The sequence below is a fragment of the Cherax quadricarinatus genome, chromosome 34, assembly GCF_038502225.1.
Source record: "Cherax quadricarinatus isolate ZL_2023a chromosome 34, ASM3850222v1, whole genome shotgun sequence".
NCBI classification, from domain to species: Eukaryota; Metazoa; Arthropoda; class Malacostraca; order Decapoda; family Parastacidae; genus Cherax; species Cherax quadricarinatus.
The window spans coordinates 7,427,540-7,448,221 of NC_091325.1; the positions used below are offsets into that span (position 1 = coordinate 7,427,540).

At 41.0% G+C, this 20,682-nt stretch overlaps 1 long non-coding RNA gene across 1 annotated transcript in view; it reads right to left on the bottom strand.

Annotated features, from left to right (window-relative positions):
• LOC138853587 (uncharacterized) overlaps nt 1-20,682 on the bottom strand; it is a 59,902-nt gene that overhangs the window by 3,762 nt on the left and 35,458 nt on the right. Inside the window, exon 2 of the long non-coding RNA XR_011392760.1 lies at nt 13,101-13,255. This is a non-coding gene — a long non-coding RNA (uncharacterized lncRNA). The remainder of the gene's footprint in view (nt 1-13,100; nt 13,256-20,682) is intronic.

Below are 20,682 nucleotides of genomic sequence, written 5' to 3' on the forward strand. Positions count from 1 at the left end.
ACTCTCGCCGTTGTCAGGTCTATTTAAACGAGCGGGAAATCCGTTACCTCAAAGAGACAGAAGGTCTCCCTTATGCCATGGCAGTTTCTCATCTCCGCCTCCAAGGGAGACTCCCACGTGTTTCTTATTCCCGTGTTTCAAAACGTCCCCCCACTTCTGGTATCCCATCTTCTACACCCACCTCTGTGGTTACCTCTCCCATAATCACTCCTGTATCTAATCCTTTTGCTGTCCTCGGCTCAGACGTCCCTACTTCAACGCCTCAGTCTAATCTCGCTTCTTCGAGTTCTCTCTTACAAGCCTCAGTATCGACGAGACCTCGTACGACACCTCTTCCCAATCGTCCCTCTACTTCTCAAAAGTCAAAAAAAGGTCCGGTAACACCTCCTACCCATCTTCCACCTCCTCATTTTACCCTCCCTGTCTCTGTCCCTAGTTCTTCCCCTCTCACTGGCTCAGTTACAAGTGCAGAGGTTCACCCTCCTCCTCGTAATGTACCTTCCTCCCCTGTTCCCTCCCAAGTTTCTTCCTCTTCTGCCACCTCCCAGGTTCCTGTCTCTTCTGTCCCCTGCCACGCTTCTCCAGTTCCCTCCACCCTTTCGCCCCCCCCTACCTTGGTACAGTCCAATACAGTTCCAATCTTTACTCATCCTCCCCCTACCATTCCCAATATTGTCTCCCATACGACATCTCTGAATTCCGAAACACTTGAAGCAATCTCTGAATATATTGCAGAGACCAAACCATCAATGGACACTGATCCACCTTCCGCTCTTTCTCTCTCCTCTGCTCCATCTGCGCAACTCCTTTCTTCACAGCGCACCGTTCCTTCGCTGCTTGAACATTTTCCACTGCCTCCGCATGTGGACTTTTCTAACCCTTCTAGTCCGTAGGAACCCTTACCTGCGGATTTCAAGTATCTTTATCATTGCCAATCATGGCCTTTTTACAGTGGAATATACGCGGCCTCAGGGGTAATCGGGGTGAGCTTCAGATGTTACTCTCCCAGTTTGCCCCTGTTGGTGTTTGCTTACAGGAACCAAAATTACACTCTGCTGTTATTTCTCACATCTCAGGCTATAATTTATTGTATTCTTCAGATCCTTTTCCTGATGGGACCTTTAATGAAAGTGCCCTTCTTCTCCGCACTGATATTCCGTACCATCAGCTATTTGTTCATACTTCGCTGCATTACACAGCAGCCCGTATCCACTTACATAGGTGGTATACGCTCTGTTCTTTATATCTCTCTCCTTCTCGGGCATTATCTATTCCGGATTTTGCCTTCCTTGTTTCGTCATTACCGCCACCGATTCTGTTACTTGGTGATTTTAATGCCCACCATTTCCTCTGGGGGGGGTCTCACTGTGATTCCCGTGGAATTCAGTTAGAGGCTTTTCTTGCCACCCACCCCCTCCATGTTTTAAATACAGGTACTCACACCCATTTTGATCCTCGGACTCATACTCTCTCTTGCATCGATCTCTCAGTTTGCTCTTCCTCCGCCGCATTAGACTTCACTTGGTCTGTTCTCCCGGACTTACATGACAGTGATCATTTCCCAATCATTCTTACTTCCCCTTCATATTCGCCACCTCTTCGCACCCCACGCTGGCAATTTAATCGGGCAAATTGGAACCTTTACTCACACCTGACTGTTTTTAAAGAGGTTCCTTCTTCGTCCTCCATCGATGAGCTTTTACACCTCTTCTCGTCCTCCGTTTTCACCGCAGCTTCTCATTCTATACCCCAAACTTCGGGCAGGCATTCTCAGAAATGCGTGCCTTGGTGGTCTCCTGCTTGTGCTCGTGCAGTACGTTTGAAACGCGCTGCATGGGGCAGGTACCGGTACAATAGAACCACAGAGCGACTCCTTGATTTTAAACAGAAGCGTGCGATCGCTCGCCGTGTCATCCGTGACGCTAAACGCACTTGCTGGCGAGATTATGTCTCCACCATCACCTCTGCTTCCTCTATGAGTGCAGTCTGGAAAAAAGTACGAAAACTGAGTGGTAAATATTCTCCTGACCCGGCTCCTGTTCTGCGGGTTGCCGGTGTTGATATAGCAAACCCACTAGATGTTGCCAATGAAATTGGCAATCATCTGGTCCGTATTTCTCAGGGACTCCATCTATGCCCCTCATTTCTTTCCTCAAAGTCTGCCAGAGAGTTAGCACCCTTGGACTTTTCTTCTCTCAGAGAAGAACAGTATAATGTGCCTTTTACACTTCAAGAACTGGAGGCAACACTCTCAGCTTGTCGATCATCGGCAGCTGGGCCCGACGACATTCATATTCGTATGCTACAACATTTACATCAGTCAGCCCTTGCAGTCCTATTACGCCTTTACAATCTTATTTGGTCACAAGGAGTTCTTCCACAGCTGTGGAAATCCGCCATTGTTCTCCCTTTCCGCAAACCAGGCACTACGGGACATGAAACCTCCCACTATCGTCCCATTGCTCTTACCAGTGCAGTTTGCAAAGTAATGGAACGTCTAGTAAATAGACGTTTAGTGTGGTATTTAGAGACACACAACAGTCTCTCCACTCGTCAATATGGCTTTCGTAAGGGACGTTCTACCATAGACCCCTTACTGCGCTTGGATACGTATGTTCGTAATGCCTTTGCGAATAACCACTCAGTTATTGCCATATTTTTTGACCTTGAGAAGGCATATGACACAACTTGGAGGTATAATATTTTAGCCCAAGCCCACTCCTTAGGCCTTCGAGGCAATCTACCATCCTTCCTTAAGAACTTTTTAACTGACAGGCATTTCCGTGTTCGGGTTAATAATGTGCTCTCCCCGGACTTTATCCAAGCTGAAGGTGTCCCCCAGGGATGTGTTCTGAGCACAACACTTTTTCTCCTTGCTATTAATGATTTGGCCTCTAGTCTTCCATCAAATATTTGGTCATCACTCTATGTTGATGACTTCGCTATTGCCTGTGCAGGCGCTGACTGTCACCTCCTTACAGTTTCTCTCCAGCATGCAGTCGACCGTGTTTCCAATTGGGCCACCACACATGGGTTTAAATTTTCCAGCACTAAAACCCACCAAATCACTTTCACTAGACGCTCTGTCATCTCCGATCATCCTTTGTACCTCTATGGCTCCCGTATCCCTGAACGTGATACAGTCAAGTTTCTGGGCCTCCTCTTTGATCGTAGGTTATCCTGGAAACCTCACATTACCTCTCTGAAGGCAACTTGTCACAGCCGGCTGAACCTTCTTAAAACCCTTGCTCATCTTTCGTGGGGAGCTGATCGTCGAACCCTCCTTCACCTACATTCCACCCTTATTTTATCGAAACTTGATTATGGTGACCAGATCTATTCAGCGGCATCTCCTGCTACTCTCTCTAGCCTTAACCCCATTCATCACCAAGGATTACGTTTATGCCTTGGTGCTTTTCGCTCTTCCCCTGTCGAAAGCCTCTATGCAGAAGCGAACGTTCCATCCTTATCCGATCGCCGTGATGCCCATTGCCTGCGCTACTATGTACGCTCTCATGATCTCCGCAATCCTTCCATTTATAGAATGGTCACTGATATTAGTAGACATTCTTTATTTGTTCGCCGCCCCTGCTTACTCCGTCCCTTCTCTCTTCGCCTTCATTCGCTCTTGTCTTCTCTTCAACTACCACCTTTCTATGTACATGTAGCATCTCACTTTTCCCTACCCCCCTGGGAAGTTCCAGCTGTTCGAGTCTGTTCTTTCTCCCTCCCTTGCTCGAAAGCCCAACTGTCTACGGTCGCTTCCCGCTCTCTTTTTCTTGACCACTTTCACTCTCATTCTCATGCCATTGCTGTGTACACAGATGGCTCTAAGTCTTCTGACGGCGTAGGATTCGCAGCAGTGTTTCCGGACAGCGTCGTACAAGGGCATTTACTATCTTCGGCTAGTATTTTTACTGCTGAATTATATGCCATCCTTACAGCACTTATCCGTATTGCATCTATGCCTGTGTCATCATTTGTGGTTGTCTCAGACTCCCTTAGTGCTTTACAGGCTATACAAAAATTTGATACACCTCACCCCTTAGTCCTCCGTATCCAACTTTGGCTACGCCGCATCTTTACCAAGCATAAAGATATTGTTTTTTGTTGGGTCCCTGGTCATGTTGACGTACAGGGCAATGAACAGGCAGACACTGCTGCGCGGTCAGCAGTACATGACCTACCAGTTTCTTATAGAGGTATTCCATGTACGGACTATTTTGCTGTAATATCTTCCCACCTTCACACCCGTTGGCAACAACGTTGGTCTACTATGCTCGGCAACAAACTTCAGTCTATTAAACCGAGTATAGGTTACTGGCCGTCTTCTTATCACCAGTGTCGAGGTTGGGAGACTACTCTCTCCCGTCTTCGCATTGGCCATACTCGTCTTACTCATGGATATCTCATGGAGAGGCGTCTTGCTCCTCTCTGTGAGAATTGCCAAGCTCCATTATCAGTCAGCCACATTCTGTTGGACTGCCCACTTTATCAACGAGCACGCAGAATTTACCTCTGTCGTCGTCTTCGCCCCGCTGCTCTCTCTTTACCTTCCCTTCTCGCTGATGGACCCACCTTTCATCCGGACTCTCTCATTGACTTTTTGACAACGACTGACTTACTTCACAAATTCTGATACTTTCAGCCCTTTCTACTTGAATCTCTTGCTACCCTCTACCCCCGTACTATCCCCTGCCCCGCTGTTTTCTGTAACCTGCTGATCATCCCCCCTCCCTTCTGCCATCCAATTCCCTTGCTTCCTTCCCTACCCTGCAGCGCTGTATAGCCCTTGTGGCTTAGCGCTTCTTTTTGATTATAATAATAATAATAATAATTTAACCATTCCTAGGATGACCCCTATTCCTACCTTCCAACCACAATTTACACATCCTCATCATATTTCTCTCCATCCTTTTTTAAAGGCACAAACCACCTCAGCAACCTCTTCATCCCTATGAATTACACCCTTGATGACCCACAGTGACTAAGCTACAAATTCTCTGCATGATATTCACACCACACATTGCTCTCAAACACATCTCCACTGCCTCTACCTACCTAGTTGCAACGTTCAAAATCCATGCCTCGCAACCATATGATAATGTTGGTAAATTTATATTATGGGAAATCTGTCTTTTCTTTTAATTACTGTATTTGCCAAGTTAGAAAACCTGCATACCGGTCAGAAAGAGCAAAAAAGCACATGTGGAAAATACTGTATATATTTTCCAGAAATTCAGTATTTATATGTAAATAGATGGCCATACTGTATTTAATAATATTTGTCATAGAAAACGGAAAGCCTGCGTCTGCGCAGACGAGACTCTCCATCTTGGTTTTTGAATTTGTGTTAGAAACGTTGGTGAATGGTGAAGAATTCTCGTGCTCTAGAGGTTAAAATTGGGTTGACACCTCTCAAATAGGAGGCGAAATTGGTGGATGTGCATTCCTGCATAACTTGAGATATCAGACGACTGGACAAGACAGCTCCAGGAACCTCAGATAAGCTCTCTAGATTTGTGTATAATTCTGGCCAGCGTTTTCATAAATTTAGTTAGTGAGGTTTTTCTGAGTATGATACAACTTAATATCCAGTCAAATTGGTGAGTTTTATTAAAATATATTTTCCTTCTGTTATGTGTATGTGTTTTTTATTATCTCACTGGCCGATTCCCACCAAGGCAGGGTGGCCCGAAAAAGAAAAACTTTCACCATCATTCACTCCATCACTGTCTTGCCAGAAGGGTGCTTTACACTACAGTTTTTAAACTGCAACATTAACACCCCTCCTTCAGAGTGCAGGCACTGTACTTCCCATCTCCAGGACTCAAGTCCGGCCTGCCGGTTTCCCTGAATCCCTTCATAAATGTTACTTTGCTCACACTCCAACAGCACGTCAAGTATTAAAAACCATTTGTCTCCATTCACTCCTATCAAACACGCTCATGCATGCCTGCTGGAAGTCCAAGCCCCTCGCACACAAAACCTCCTTTACCCCCTTCCTCCAACCTTTCCTAGGCCGACCCCTACCCCACCTTCCTTCCACTACAGACTGATACACTCTTGAAGTCACTCTGTTTCGCTCCATTCTCTCTACATGTCCGAACCACCTCAACAACCCTTCCTCAGTACTCTGGACAACAGTTTTGGTAATCCCGCACCTCCTCCTAACTTCCAAACTACGAATTCTCTGCATTATATTCACACCACACATTGCCCTCAGACATGACATCTCCACTGCCTCCAGCCTTCTCCTCGCTGCAACATTCATCACCCATGCTTCACACCCATATAAGAGCGTTGGTAAAACTATACTCTCATACATTTCCCTCTTTGCCTCCAAGGACAAAGTTCTTTGTCTCCACAGACTCCTAAGTGCACTACTCACCCTTTTCCCATCATCAATTCTATGATTCACCTCATCTTTCATAGACCCATCCGCTGACACGTCCACTCCCAAATATCTGAATACATTCACCTCCTCCATACTCTCTCCCTCCAATCTGATATCCAATCTTTCATCACCTAATCTTTTTGTTATCCTCATTACCTTACTCTTTCCTGTATTCACTTTTAATTTTCTTCTTTTGCACACCCTACCAAATTCATCCACCAATCTCTGCAGCTTCTCTTCAGAATCTCCCAAGAGCACAGTGTCATCAGCAAAGAGCAACTGTGACAACTCCCACTTTGTGTGATTCTTTATCTTTAACTCCACGCCTCTTGCCAAGACCCTCACATTTACTTCTCTTACAACCCCATCTATAAATATATTAAACAACCACGGTGACATGACACATCCTTGTCTAAGGCCTACTTTTACTGGGAAATAATTTCCCTCTTTCCTACATACTCTAACTTGAGCCTCACTATCCTCGTAAAAACTCTTCACTGCTTTCAGTAACCTACCTCCCACACCATACACCTGCAACACCTGCCACATTGCCCCCCTATCCACCCTGTCATACGCCTTTTCCAAATCCATAAATGCCACAAAGACCTCTTTAGCCTGTATGTGTATTTATATATAATAATTTTTTAATTTAATATACAGTCCACAAATTTATATATTTACCAGAATTCCTGGTGATGTATTTTTCATTTGTAATTAATAGGTCCAGAGCAACTTGTGGATATGACAGTGGTAGGTATCGAAGGGGGACATTTTTTGCAACCTAGGTGTCCCAAATTCCTACTTGTCTAACTGATAAATAATAATCTTCATTCATTTACTGTTATGTACATAATTATACATACAGATAAATGCAATTTTCCACATTTAATTTTGCCCGTTGGTCCTCCTTGAACCGGAGGTAATTAGTGAAGTCATTAATTAGTTAATTACTTAATAATTATATGTGAAATGACAGGAGGTGGATGTTAAGTTCACAAATTTACTTAATGTGTAGTGGATTATAATTATTACAATATTAATTTTGATAAGTCAAGTCTGGCTAAGTTTATATTAATTGTATAATATTAATTTGATAAGGCAACTCTGGCCAAGATTTATATCAGTGTATGTGTAATTGATAAGAAAAGTGTGTCTAAAGATTATATTGTGTATAATAATTTTGCTATGCCAAATTCTGGCAAGGATTTATTAATTTGCATATTAATTTTGATGAGCCAAGTTTGTATTAATGTACATTTAAAATTTATATTATACATGTAACTGCTGAGCTCAAGTAGCTGGGATTTATTCAAAGGTAGGTTGTGTCAGTGTTGTGAGTTGTAATCAGTGTTATTAATTGGGTTGAATTTAATACATTGCATCATGGCTGAAAATGAGGAAATTAATATAGAAGACAAACATATGGAATATAGAGCAAAGAAAGCATCACTGCAAGCTAGAAAGGGGCATGTAACAAAAGCATACAATAACTGTTTGGAATTAATGAATCAAGAAACTGTGAATACTGATGATTTAAAATTGTATTTAGATGCTTTAGGTAATAGATATGATTCATACAAATTATATTACAACAAATATGAAGGAGGTTTGTTAGTAAACTGTGTAGATGAGACTGAAGTAGATCTTTTGATTAATCAGTATTATGAATTAGAAGAAAAGATTCTTTCTTGTAAAAGTCAGGCCTTGAATAAATTAAAATGTAAACCAGGCAGTTAATCAGTCTGCTCCAACAAATAATATGTCTTTGCCAAAACTCCCAGAACTATGTTTACCTGTGTTTAATCCTGGAGAAAACTGGGAGGAATTTTGGTCAATTTTTAAAGCAGCTGTGCATGACAGGAGTGACCTAGCCTGTGTAACTAAATTATTTTACCTCAAAGGACAGGTAAGAGGAGATGCTCACATACTCATACAAGCCTTTCCCAATGTAAATGACTCTTACAAGGAAGCAGTTGACTTGTTGAAAGTCACTTATGGTAATATAGAACAAAGTAGGTTGGATCTAGTGAATATCATTATTAATTTAAAATCTCCAGATCATACTTACAAAGGTTTACAGCAGTTTAGAGTTAAACTGGAGAGCACTCTCAAAACTTTAATAAATATAATCTGAAGGAATCAGACTGGTTATTGAGTGCCATGGTACAGAATAAATTAAGCTGTAAAACACTTGAATGGTTCTCAAACAAATATCACAAGGGTTATTTTGGTCTGGAGGAAATAAGACTAGGTCTACAAGAATTAAGTGTGCAGTTGCAGAACAGCCAACTAACTCATTTTAAAGATGCAACACATAATAACTCTGAGGTATCTGTAAAGTTTCACAAAGGGAAAAATTATCCCAATGGTAATAATCAAATTTCATTTCCTAAAAAGAGTTGGATAGGTGCATATCAAGTAGCAGGAATCAGAAATAATGATTCTTCACAAGGTAAGAAGAAAAAGTACCCTCCTAAGAGTAGCCCAGTTAATAAGAAACCAGTCAAAGAAAGGAGAGACTGTCTCTTCTGTAAGGGTACTCATTTTTCTAAGAATTGCAATGCATACAATTCATGGAATGATAAAGTTGAAAGATTGGAGGAACTTGACAGATGTATCAGGTGTTTAGGTAATCACAATGTAAAGGATTGTCATGCTAATTTAAACAACTGTTATCAATGTCACAAAGGAAGACACTATATAGTCATGTGTAAGGGTCTGTATGACAATGTTGATAATAATGATAATGTTGACAATCCTGACAACAGTAGCTAATGTAAAAATTGTTGCTAATGTTAATAATGTTGGTTTTGCTGAAGTAGCCTTACCTGTGTTACAGGTAAAAATTGATGATAAAAGGCATAAATCAAAAAATGTAAATGTATTATTGGACCAGGGATCCCAGCGTACTTTCGTAAAACCCAAATGTCTTGATGGTATGAAAATACAGATGGGAGATCCCACAACTTTAAAATTATCTGGTTTTCTCTCGGATAAAAGGTCTCAATTGTATGACACTGTGTATGTAACTGTCATTTTTGTTACTCCTGGCACTACAATAGTAATTGTAATTCGTCCAAACTGAAGGACAAAATAAGGAAAGATTACCCTGGAGATGAAGTGCCAAAATGTAGTAATGTACTGGGTTTAAATTGGGATACTGAGAGAGATTTGTTAATGTTAAAACCTAATAATTACAGTATGCCCAATAAATTAACTAAGAGAGTTTTGCTTGCTGAAGTTTCCAAATGTTTTGATCCACTAGGTTTAGTGTCACCCCTTACTATAAGAGGGAAATTATTAATTCAGGAAGCATGGAAACTTAAATGTGCTTGGGATGAAATTCTACCTGAGGAATTCATTAACAGGTGGGATGAATTAATTGGTGATTATGAAAAAATTCCAATGTTGGAGTTCCCATGCCAGGTGGCCAATCCAAATGGGAAAAATGTACTCCACATTTTTTGTGATGCTTCAAAATTGGCATATGGAGCAGTTGCTTATCTTCAATGTAACAGTGTTATTTCTCTTGTTATGTCTAAGGCTAAAGTGTCTCCAATTAAATCACGTACCTTACCTCAGTTGGAATTAACAGCCATTTATGTAGGTGTCAAATTAGCTAATTATATAAGAAATAAGTTGCAGGAGATAAATATTAGCGACACTGTAATTTGGTCTGATAATGAGGTATCCTTACAATGGATTTGTAATGGAAACAGTAAAATTGTGTACGTACAAAACAGATTCGCTGAAATTAATCAGATGCAAGAGAAGTATAATAGTTTGGGTCAGCATATGTTAACATTTAATCATATACCTGGTGAGGAGAATCCAGCTGATTTCTTGTCTCGAGGTTTACCTTATGCTAAATTTGTAAATGCTGTATCATGGTTTAAAGGACCGAGCTGGTTGGTAAATAAAGCTAATTGGCCTGTACAAAAGGCGTATATTGCTCCTGTTGAAATTACTGTGACCACCGCTCCAATAGTTTGTCCTTAATTATCCATTGATATAAATAGGTATTCTTCTTTACCCAAACTGATCAGTGTAACTAAGTTGGTGTTTGAATTTCTAAACAAGATAAATATTTCATATAAGTTTTCACATCCTCTTGAATATTGGATAAAAAGGGTACAGGAGGAAATCTATGGAAATGAGATTAAATTGATGATGGAAAGAAAAATTGTGAAAGGTTCTATAATAGAGAAATTGGGGCTGTATTTAGAGAACAATGTAATTAGGTGCAGAGGTAGGTTACAAAATGCTGAATTGGGTGATTATGCTAAACACCCTATCTTACTGCCCAAAACTCATCATCTAACAAATTTGATTGTTCTAAATGCTCATAAAAATGTAATGCATGGTGGGGTACAAGATACCTTAAATTGTATTAGGGAAACTTTCTGGATTCCACAAGGACGGCAAAGTGTAAAAAGGGTGATTAAATCTTGTGTAATATGTTGCCGTGTGGATGCCAGATCCTATATGTATCCAGGTCCTCCACCATTGCCAAAGGAGCATGTACAATTAGTGAAACCATTTGATGTAACAGGTGTAGACTATAGTGGTCCAATAATTTTAACAGGTACGTCAAATGGTGTTCCACTGAAAGTGTATGTTTGTTTGTTCACCTGTACTGCTACTAGGGCAGTTCATTTAGAAGTGGCACAGGACTTGTCTGCAGAACAGTTTATACAGCTGTTTCGAAAATTTGCAGCTAGGAGATCCTGTCTGAGGTTGATGATTTCGGATAATGCCACAAATTTTGTAGCAGGTGCTCAACACTTGATAGAATTAAATAATAGTAACGATGTTCAATCTCTGTTATCCCAGCGAGGGTGTACCTGGAAATTTATTACTCCTAGAGCCCCTTGGCAGGGGGGCCTGTACTTAAGACTGATAGGCACAGTGAAGAGGTGTCTCCGCAAAGTACTACACCGGAAGAGAATTAATTTGGAAGAATTCCGTGCAGTGTTAGTGGAGGCAGAAAATCGTATAAATAATAGGTCTCTCTCGTACACGAGTGATACACCTGATGCAGATGTATTAACACCTTCTCACCTAATACGTGGAAGGAAATTGGAAGCTGCCCCTGTCTATAGAGATAATCCGGAAGAAAGTGATGAAGATTACAATGATGCAGTAGTGTTGTGTAATAAATTTAAAATGTTAAATAAAGTAATTGATCATTGGTCTAATGTGTGGCGTAAGGAATATCTTCTTACACTACATGAACACTTTTATGGTGCGACAGAGGCAGTAAATCGACAGACCATTCAACCAGGTGACATTGTGTTAATTGACACTGAACAACATCAAACATTGTGGCCTCTGGGCAAAGTATTTACATTGTACCCAGATGCACAAGGTGTTGTCAGGAATGTTAAAGTGTTGTGTCGTGGCCAGGAAAGTTTACGCAGAATTAATAAATTGATTCCCTTGGAATTAGGTGTTCAATCAAATGTAAATGAAAATCTGAGGGAAAGTGACACGATTGATATGGATGATAACGCAGACCAAGTGATGCCGGAAGATGAAATCGTAGTAAGACCTACTAGGAGAACAGCCACTCAAGCCAGAACTGGCTGGAATCGTCTCCTAAAGGAAGGAGTAATTTGAATTGTTTAGCAACGAACTCCGGCCGGCCGCAGTGTGGAAAATACTTTATATATTTTCCAGAAATTCAGTATTTATATGTAAATAGATGGACATACTGTATTTAATAATATTTATGTCATAGAAAACAGAAAGCCTACGTCTGTGCAGACGAGACTCGCCATCTTGGTTTTATGAATTTGTGTTAGAAATGTTGGTGAATGGTGAAGAATTTTCGTGCTCTAGAGGTTAAAATTGGGTTGACACCTCTCAATTAGGAGGCGAAATTGGTGGATGTGCATTCCTGCATAACTTGAGATATCAGGCGACTGGACAAGACAGCTCCAGGAACCTCGGATAAGCTCTCTAGATTTGTGTATAATTCTGGCCAGTGTTTTCATAAATTTAGTTAGTGAGGTTTTTCTGAGTATGATACAACTTAATATCCAGTCAAATTGGTGAGTGATATTAAGATATATTTTCCTTCTGTTATGTATATGTGTATTTATATATAATCATTTTTTAATTTAATATACAGTCCACAAATTTATATATTTACCAGAATTCCTGGTGATGTATTTTTCATTTGTAATTAATAGGTCCAGAGCAACTTGTGGATATGACAGTGGTAGGTATCGAAGGGGGACATTTTTTGCGACCTAGGTGTCCCAAATTCCTACTTGTCTAACTGATAAATAATAATTATCTTTATTCATTTACTGTTATGTACATAATTATACGTACAGATAAATGCAATTTTCCAAAGCGCAACACCGTGACTGGAAGAATAGACAAATAATCCGCACATAAAAGAGAGGAGCTTACGACGACGTTTCGGTCCGACTTGGACCATTTACAGTCACAGTATGACTTTGTAAATACGGGTTATTTGTGTACTGCTTACCAGACGCTTGTCTTAACCAGTAAAATGCTATATGACCCTTACATGTACAGTTCTTTCCATAAATATAATTATTGTACCATTAGAGTTCCTTAATAAAAAAAATAGATTTTTTCTTTTTTCCTCTCAAGTTTTTCATTTGGGTTATATGAAAGGCCTCTTCTTTTGAGTATATTTCAAAGGGTAATTTGAGTGGGAGTGAATTACCTTTAATCCGTCTTCCCAGACAGGATATAATACATCCACATCTTCGTACGATGTCGACAGAGTCGTCTAATCTCAAAACTCTTCAACAGCAACTCACGTCTATCCCATATAGCATAACTAGCTTGACCACAACGACACCAGTACCACATCACGAACTGAAAATATAGCTATGGTTAGTCCTAACAGCAGGAGACACGTTGTGGTCATAAATATACATGAAAATTCGCCAAGTATGGACGATGTTTGTAACACCAAAATATAGCAAATAACAATTGTAATGGAGCATAAAATTAGCAGTCTTACTATAATAGCAAATGCCGTGTGAGGTGTACTAATGTAGTTTGGTTACAAAATTCTGTGCTGTATTACCAATGTATGGGAACGATATTTCTTACTAATTTGTAGTCAGCCGTCTTCCACCAAGGTGGGGCTAACAAAAAATAATAAAAGAAGAAATAAATTTACCATTATTCATTCAATTGCTGTCTTACCAGGAGTGTGATATCACAATTCAGATAACCCTTTGCAACAGCCTCATCCTTCCTTCAGAGTGCAGGTACTACCCAACCAGCCTCCAGTACTCAGTTTTAACTGGTTTTCCCCTGAAACCCTTCATTTAAGTTACCTGAATAAACTTGCTTTGCTTACGTCCCTACAGCTTGTCAAGCACTAAAAGCTAATTATTTTTTATATCCCCTTTATTCATTCCTGTTTTCCTTTGTACACTTCCATCACTTCTCATATCTGTTCGACACGTAGACTCTTAGATTGTGGTTCACTGCTTTTGTCCCTTTCAGAATCCGTGACGACACATTGTCTAGTTTCATTGCGTTTGATGTATCTAGCTCACATAAAAGTTTTTTTTTCCCTGTTGTGTGTATGGTGTCCAGTATCCATTTGTGTAAGCTTTCTAACTCTCCGGTGTTGTCCCTACTTCCAATGAGAACTTTTTAAAATAATTTATTCATCTGGCTGATCTCCTTTTTCAATTTCTCGTGAACTCTTCTCCTTCCTTCATCAGTCTTATTCTCTGGTCTTTTACTGTGGTTTTTCTTCTGATATGACTATAAATCAGTATTGGTCCAGGCATAGCTATGCTCCTGTCATTCTCAAATCGTTGATCAGCTTCTCTTATCCTTGGATATTCGTTTAGGGTTTCCTGCTCACAATTCTGTTTTCTTCTACCATAGTTTTTTTTTTCATGTTCTAGCACCGTTTTTTTTTTCTTTTTGCATATTTGATTTGACCACAGGCTCTTTTGTTTTTATATTTTTCTTTTTTTATTTCTATGCATAAACTTTTCTGTCTCCTGGCACTTTCTGGTTAGCTACCCAATCTCATTCGCTGACTTTTTTCCAGTTCCCTTCTTCATTGCACCGCATTCAGTTCTTCCATTCACTCAAAGTTTCCTACTCTGAAATCTGCTGTCTTCAGTCCCTACCTGCTATTCTTCGTTCAATGTTTACTTCCAGAATGTACTCAAAATTCATTACTGTATGGTTGTTAGCACGAATATATTAGATCTAGTCTTTCTTGCTCACCTCTCTTCCTTGTTTAGTCCTTGACATACTGACACAGCTTTTCCACCATCGCCTCCACCATCCTAGCCCTCCACGTTTCATGTCCTCCCCTGTAGGTTCTAATTCTCCCCATTTCCATGTTTAAAATCTTCCATGATTAGTAGTTTTCCTTTGTCAACATGGGCTCTTGCTACTTCTGTTGGGGTGTCAACCACTACCTTGTTTTCCTATTCTGTCTTGGTCTCCTATTTGGTTATTTGGTGGTGGTCTGTTAATCACAGTTACTACTACTCTGGGCCTCCCTCTTCCCTAGTCATGATTGTGCCCACAATGTAGTTATCTGACTCATTTTAATTCGTTCCATTTCTTCAAAACTTTACTGGTGTCTAATTAACAGTGCAACGTCTTCCTTTCCCTGTTTTCTCTTTTCTGATTACTTGATATCCAGCTGGGAATTTAACACCAGCTATCATTTCAGTTTAGTCTCTGGGGTAGCTATGTATGTGATTGCCTCCGATATCCGTTCTTTCAGTTCATCACTTTTGCTTGGTAGTCCATCTACAATTATTTACCGCACTCTGAGCTCTTATGTATTCTGTTCTGGTTTGTGGTATCCGGGTCTTTTTGCTCGTCGCTTTATGACCGAGTTAAGCATTCTCACATGAATATAATATGAAGACCTTCGGAAAACCCCTCTACCAATAATAAGATTATGTAGAAATGCTATGTACAACCGGTGGTTCGACCATGATTCGGGAAGGCATGAAGAAATATTCTGAAAAACCTTCCAGAAAATCCACCTTGAGGTAGGGAGAGAAAAGTGCTTTGGGGCATGTGGAGGCGACCGCCTCTCTACCCTTCCCTTCCCCCAAAATGACTGTTTTTATCTCAGATCAGTTCATTTCCGAGAATAAGAATGATATTTACTTTCTCACTCTCGTACTCCGCCACACCAGGTGTCAGGGACAAGAAGCCACTAGTTTATCAGGCTCTCCCGGTGTCTATTTACCGCCTGGATTTGTTTTATTTACAAATCAATAGAACAGTTTGACATCCAGCGTTTTAAGCATACACGCTGCCTAACACAAACTTTACATCATAGTTATCAACTTCCTACTGTTGTGGCAAACTCAAATATCAGAATTAGTCACAAAACGAGTAAAAATATTTGAAGGTTTTCACATTCCACAAACAATGTTCATTATTCGCTTAAGGCCATTAACTATAAATGTCAGTTAATTTAAACGAAAGGAGGGTGAGGCCATTTTCGTTAGGAAACAAGGAATATCCCCCCCCCCCCCGAATCGTTAACTGGAGCTTTTGGTCATTTGACTGAAGCCTTCCGCTGGTTTACCGTTCCACCCCATTGAAAATAATAGATCAAATCACGTAGTAGTAGTAGTTATATTTATAGAGCCCTCTGACCAGGTCAAGGTTCTAAGGCAGGCTACCCAGTCGGGGTGTCACTCCTCCCTGAGAAAATAACCAGGAATTAATCATTTAAACCTCTCCACCGCGTTAACGTGGCTTTTTATTTCTTTTATTAAACAATATTGCTACACCAACAATGTGTTGGAGGTTACAAAATGTGAACAAAAGTTAACTGTGTTACCCTGTCATTTTCCTCTTCCATCCCTGCGCTGGATGAAAGAGGAAGATGCTGCCAGTATTAGGAACCTTTAAGTTTCATGTAGAATGCTCTGACCAATGAGTTACAGATCACCCTACAACTGATTAGCACCTCAGTAGTGCCTACATGCGTCATTTAACAAGTCACAATTATAGAAACTTTGGCCAACTTTCTCCAGAACTCTGAATGGTCAGACACAGGTGGGTTAGGGAGAGAGGATCCTCTTATTTTATCTTCGACTCACACACCTAGATAATACACGATAGTCCGTAATCTACCTGGTAGATAGTTCTTATTAAATAGCCTTGGTGCGGGCTGCCAGGCCCTCTCTACGTACGATTAAGTAACGGAGGATGTTAGTTCTTATTAGATAGCCTCTGTGCGGGCTCCCAGGTCCTCTCTACGCACCATTAAGTAACGGAGGATGCTATGTTCTTATTAGCCTCAGTGCAGGCTCCCAGGCCCTCTCTACGTACCATTAAGTAACGGAGGATCTAGTGTTTATCATCTCTGTTTTGAATGACTCGCGAGATTTGCACTTCCTGAAATACCTGTACAATGCAATTTTACCAATTCTGTACACCACAGCGAATTATGACAAAAAAAAATCACCTTCTTCTCTTGGGTAAGCCGAGGGTAATGCAAATAAACATAAGAATCCACAGTTCTTTAGGTTCTTTTCGCTGTAATACAGGGCCTGGTGAATGGAAGAAATTTACAACTAAAAAAATGCAATAACTGGAAAATGCCTGTTCTGATCAGGCTTCAAACTTTCAGTCATGGTGTATTTTGCTAAATGGAAGATTTGCTTTGTTATTGAGATTAGTGTCGGTTTTCCAGTTTTATTAAATTACTCGTTGGTTTCCGAGCGAAACCAATGAGCAGGTGTTAATGAAAGGCTCATAATAGTTTTGAATTTTGCAGGTATCAATTTACCAAGTTTACATAGTACCTTCAGTATGGTGTCATGCGACACCATACTGAAGGTACGAGTACAGCACAGTTTTGTCAACCATTAACTTTCTCCATATATTATATGCTCAATAACCCACAAGGAGAATCTCAGATGTGGGCAATTATTGAGAATTGACGAGTGTTCATTACATTTCAGTTATTCAATATATATATATATATATATATATATATATATATATATATATATATATATATATATATATATATATATATAAATTTATAGTTTGGAAATTAGGAAGAGTTGCGGGATTACCAAAACTATTATCCAGAGGGCTGGGGAGAGGTTGTTGAGATGGTTCGGACATGTAGAGAGGACGGAGCAAAATAGAAAGACTTTGGGTATGTAAAAATTTGTAGTGGAGGGAAGGCGGGAGTCGGCCTAGGAAAGGTTGGAGAGAGGGGGTAAAGGAGGTTTTGTGTGAAAGGGGATTGGACTTCCAGCAAATGAGGATTCAGAAATGCTCTTTTGCATACCACTTTTGTAAGGTGTGGTTAGTTGAGTTATTGTCACCATCCTGTCAGCTTGAACCAGTCGGGCCAATTTCCTCTGACTTCTCTCATTATCAAGGCGTTGTCGCGCAAAGAACTGCCGCTTACTGGATGTTCTTCACACCATTCTCTGTAAACTCTAGAGACTGTGCTTGAAAATCCCAAATCAGCAGTTTCTGAGACAGTCAGATCACCCCGTCTGGCACTAACAAATCATTCCACGGTCATAGTCACTTAAATCAGTTTTATCCCCCAGTCTGACGTTTGATCTGAGCAACAAATGAAACTTAACCATGTCTGCATGCTTTTAGGCATTGAGGTTCTGCCATTCGATTGGCTGATTAGATATTTACATTAACGAGCAGATGTGCCTATGTACCTAATAAAGTGGCCAATAAGTGTATGTATATTTCCCTTTCTGTAGACCTAGTCATGTGCGAAAGGCATCCATCTGGTGGCCTGGTGGTTAAAGCTCTCGCTTCACACGGCGAGGGCCTGGGTTCGATTCCCAGCCAGAGTAGAAACATTGGACGTGTTTCTTTCCACCTGTTGTCTATGTTCCCCATCAGTAAAGTGGGTACCTGGGTGTTAGTCGACTGGTGTGGGTCGCATCCTGGGACACTGACCTAAGGAGGCCTGGTCACAGACCGGGCCGCGGGGGCGTTGACCCCCGGAACTCTCTCCAGGTAAACAGGTAAACGTCGTCAGTGATTCTTTTGTTAGTGATGGCAGCATTAGACTTAAAGAAATATGCTGGTAGTGAAGAATGAGTGGGACACATCAGTGCTTGCTGTCAGCTAACGGTGGAAGAGAATGTCATCTTGGAAAACAACTACGGAGAGTTAAGAACAATCATTCTAGTAAGGTTTAAAAGTGGAATCTCAGCTCCAGTACAATATCCAACGTTGATGTTATCAAAAGGTTTGTAAAGTGAGGGGTGTCTGTCTCGCCAGGTTTAAGCTGGGGAAAAGAAGACTAGCTTCAATTCTTTGGATCAAGAGTCTTACACTAGCGTCAAGGCACCTTACCTTGAAGATAGATGCTTGAACAAAAAACTCATTCTTGATTCAATAAAACTTCCAGAAAAGCGAAAATTTATGATTTCTGCAGAACGACACATTAAGATTTCTGTTGGATGAAACACTGAGACTTCGGCTTCTCTAAAAAAAACAAGTATCGATCGTTGGAAATCTGGAGAAAATGAAATGTTCAACGATATTTGTTTTACTGCGAAATTCTTAGAATTAAATTCTCTGAAATATATTGTGTGGGCGCGTGATGGCATCTGCAACATTTTTTTTTATAGATTTATAGATGGCCTGGGAGGCTGACCAATGAGACGACGTTCACGCTTGAGCACAGTCCTTATTCTGCGTTCATATACTTTACTGGGGTCAAGAGGGTGTCATCCCACGCCAGCACTCTCGTTCCACTCCCCAACACTCACCGATGGTGATAAACAACCTTATAAGCAGCGTGTGGCTGTAACTGGGGTCCGCCCTTCAAGTCAGCAGTCACCCAACGGGATAGTTACAGTGGTGTGTGTCTTATTGCCAGGTTTAGAGTGAAGGGAGGAAGCGCTAGACTATTACATTACTCTCTCACTCTCAATGGTCCGTGGCAGTGGCTAGACTTCGTTCACCCGCCCTCGTGTAAGGTGTTTAAGGGTGATTTATCCAGCAGGTGTCTTCTAGGCGGTGGCTGCTTCCTGCTGTGGTGCTGCCGAAGTGCTTCTCAATTTTATTTCCTTCCGAGTTCCTTCGGGAGCGTCAGTGGGAACCCAAGCGGGGATTCTCCCTTTTGTATTTAGCTTTGTTCTTCGGGTGAAACGCGGCCGCGAGGAGAATTGTAAAAAGAGTATAAAAGCGGTGCGTGTACCCCACCCTGTTCCTATGGAGTCATATCGCACGGTGTGTGGAGGCCGCCGGCATCCACAACCTCATCCCGTACTCCGCCATTTTCCTCGGATGAGAGAACATCTCGCCATCTCTCCCATGCGCGCCGCTTAAACGCAGCTTTCTCATCCCCCGCAAATTCACCAATTTTCATCGCCCAACGACGACGGCACATAAACTACGCATGCTCACATGATGCAATATTTCCTTGTAGATACTTACGGAATAATGCACAATATGATTAATACAAATTATATCCAGAATGGGTGGGGGGGATTCGCACTCCAAGAAACTGGAAAATGCACCTGGAAATCGCTCAAAAATTGTCATTAATTCCAACTTGACACTCTCACTGGGGTTCCTAATAGTGCGTCGCCACATTGTATGCTGATAGTGTTGCAGAGGACGTACATTTTTCCTTCACTCCTCGTTGAAGACAAATTTCCAATGATTTTTATTATAATAGTAATAATAACGTAGTTTTGATATTGTTGGAACATTTGACCATGTAGGTCACTCGGCTCTCATAGTAAAATTATATACAACACGCACATAAAAGAAAATAACCAAAAACGATCAACACAAATACTATCATACCAAGTGAAAATAGCTAGTATTACTAGTACTATTACTATTAATTCCACGGGGTACATGGTAGTTATAGAACTGGATGACATTAGTACACATGGAAAGCCCAAGATTATGCAAAGCACAGAGAAGCATCATGCACTAACTACCCTTGAAGGGTGGCAAGTGCCAGTGTAATCACCTATATGTGACTGGAGGAGTCGAGACTTAGATTCTACCCCCGTCTCTGCCCTAGCCGCTACTAGGATTCCCTCCTCGCATCGAAATCCTTATCATACCTCTTCTTAAAGCTACGTATGGCTCTTGCCTCTGTCACTACACAGTCGAAGTCGTTCTAGGTGGGTAGGTAAGTAGGTGTGTGTGTGCACTCACTTAATTGTGGTTGCAGGTGTCGAGACTCAGCTCCTGAGGTGTGTGTGTACTCACCTAGTTGAGGTTGCGGGGGTCGAGTCCGAGCTCCTCTGTGTGTGTGTGTGTGTGTGTGT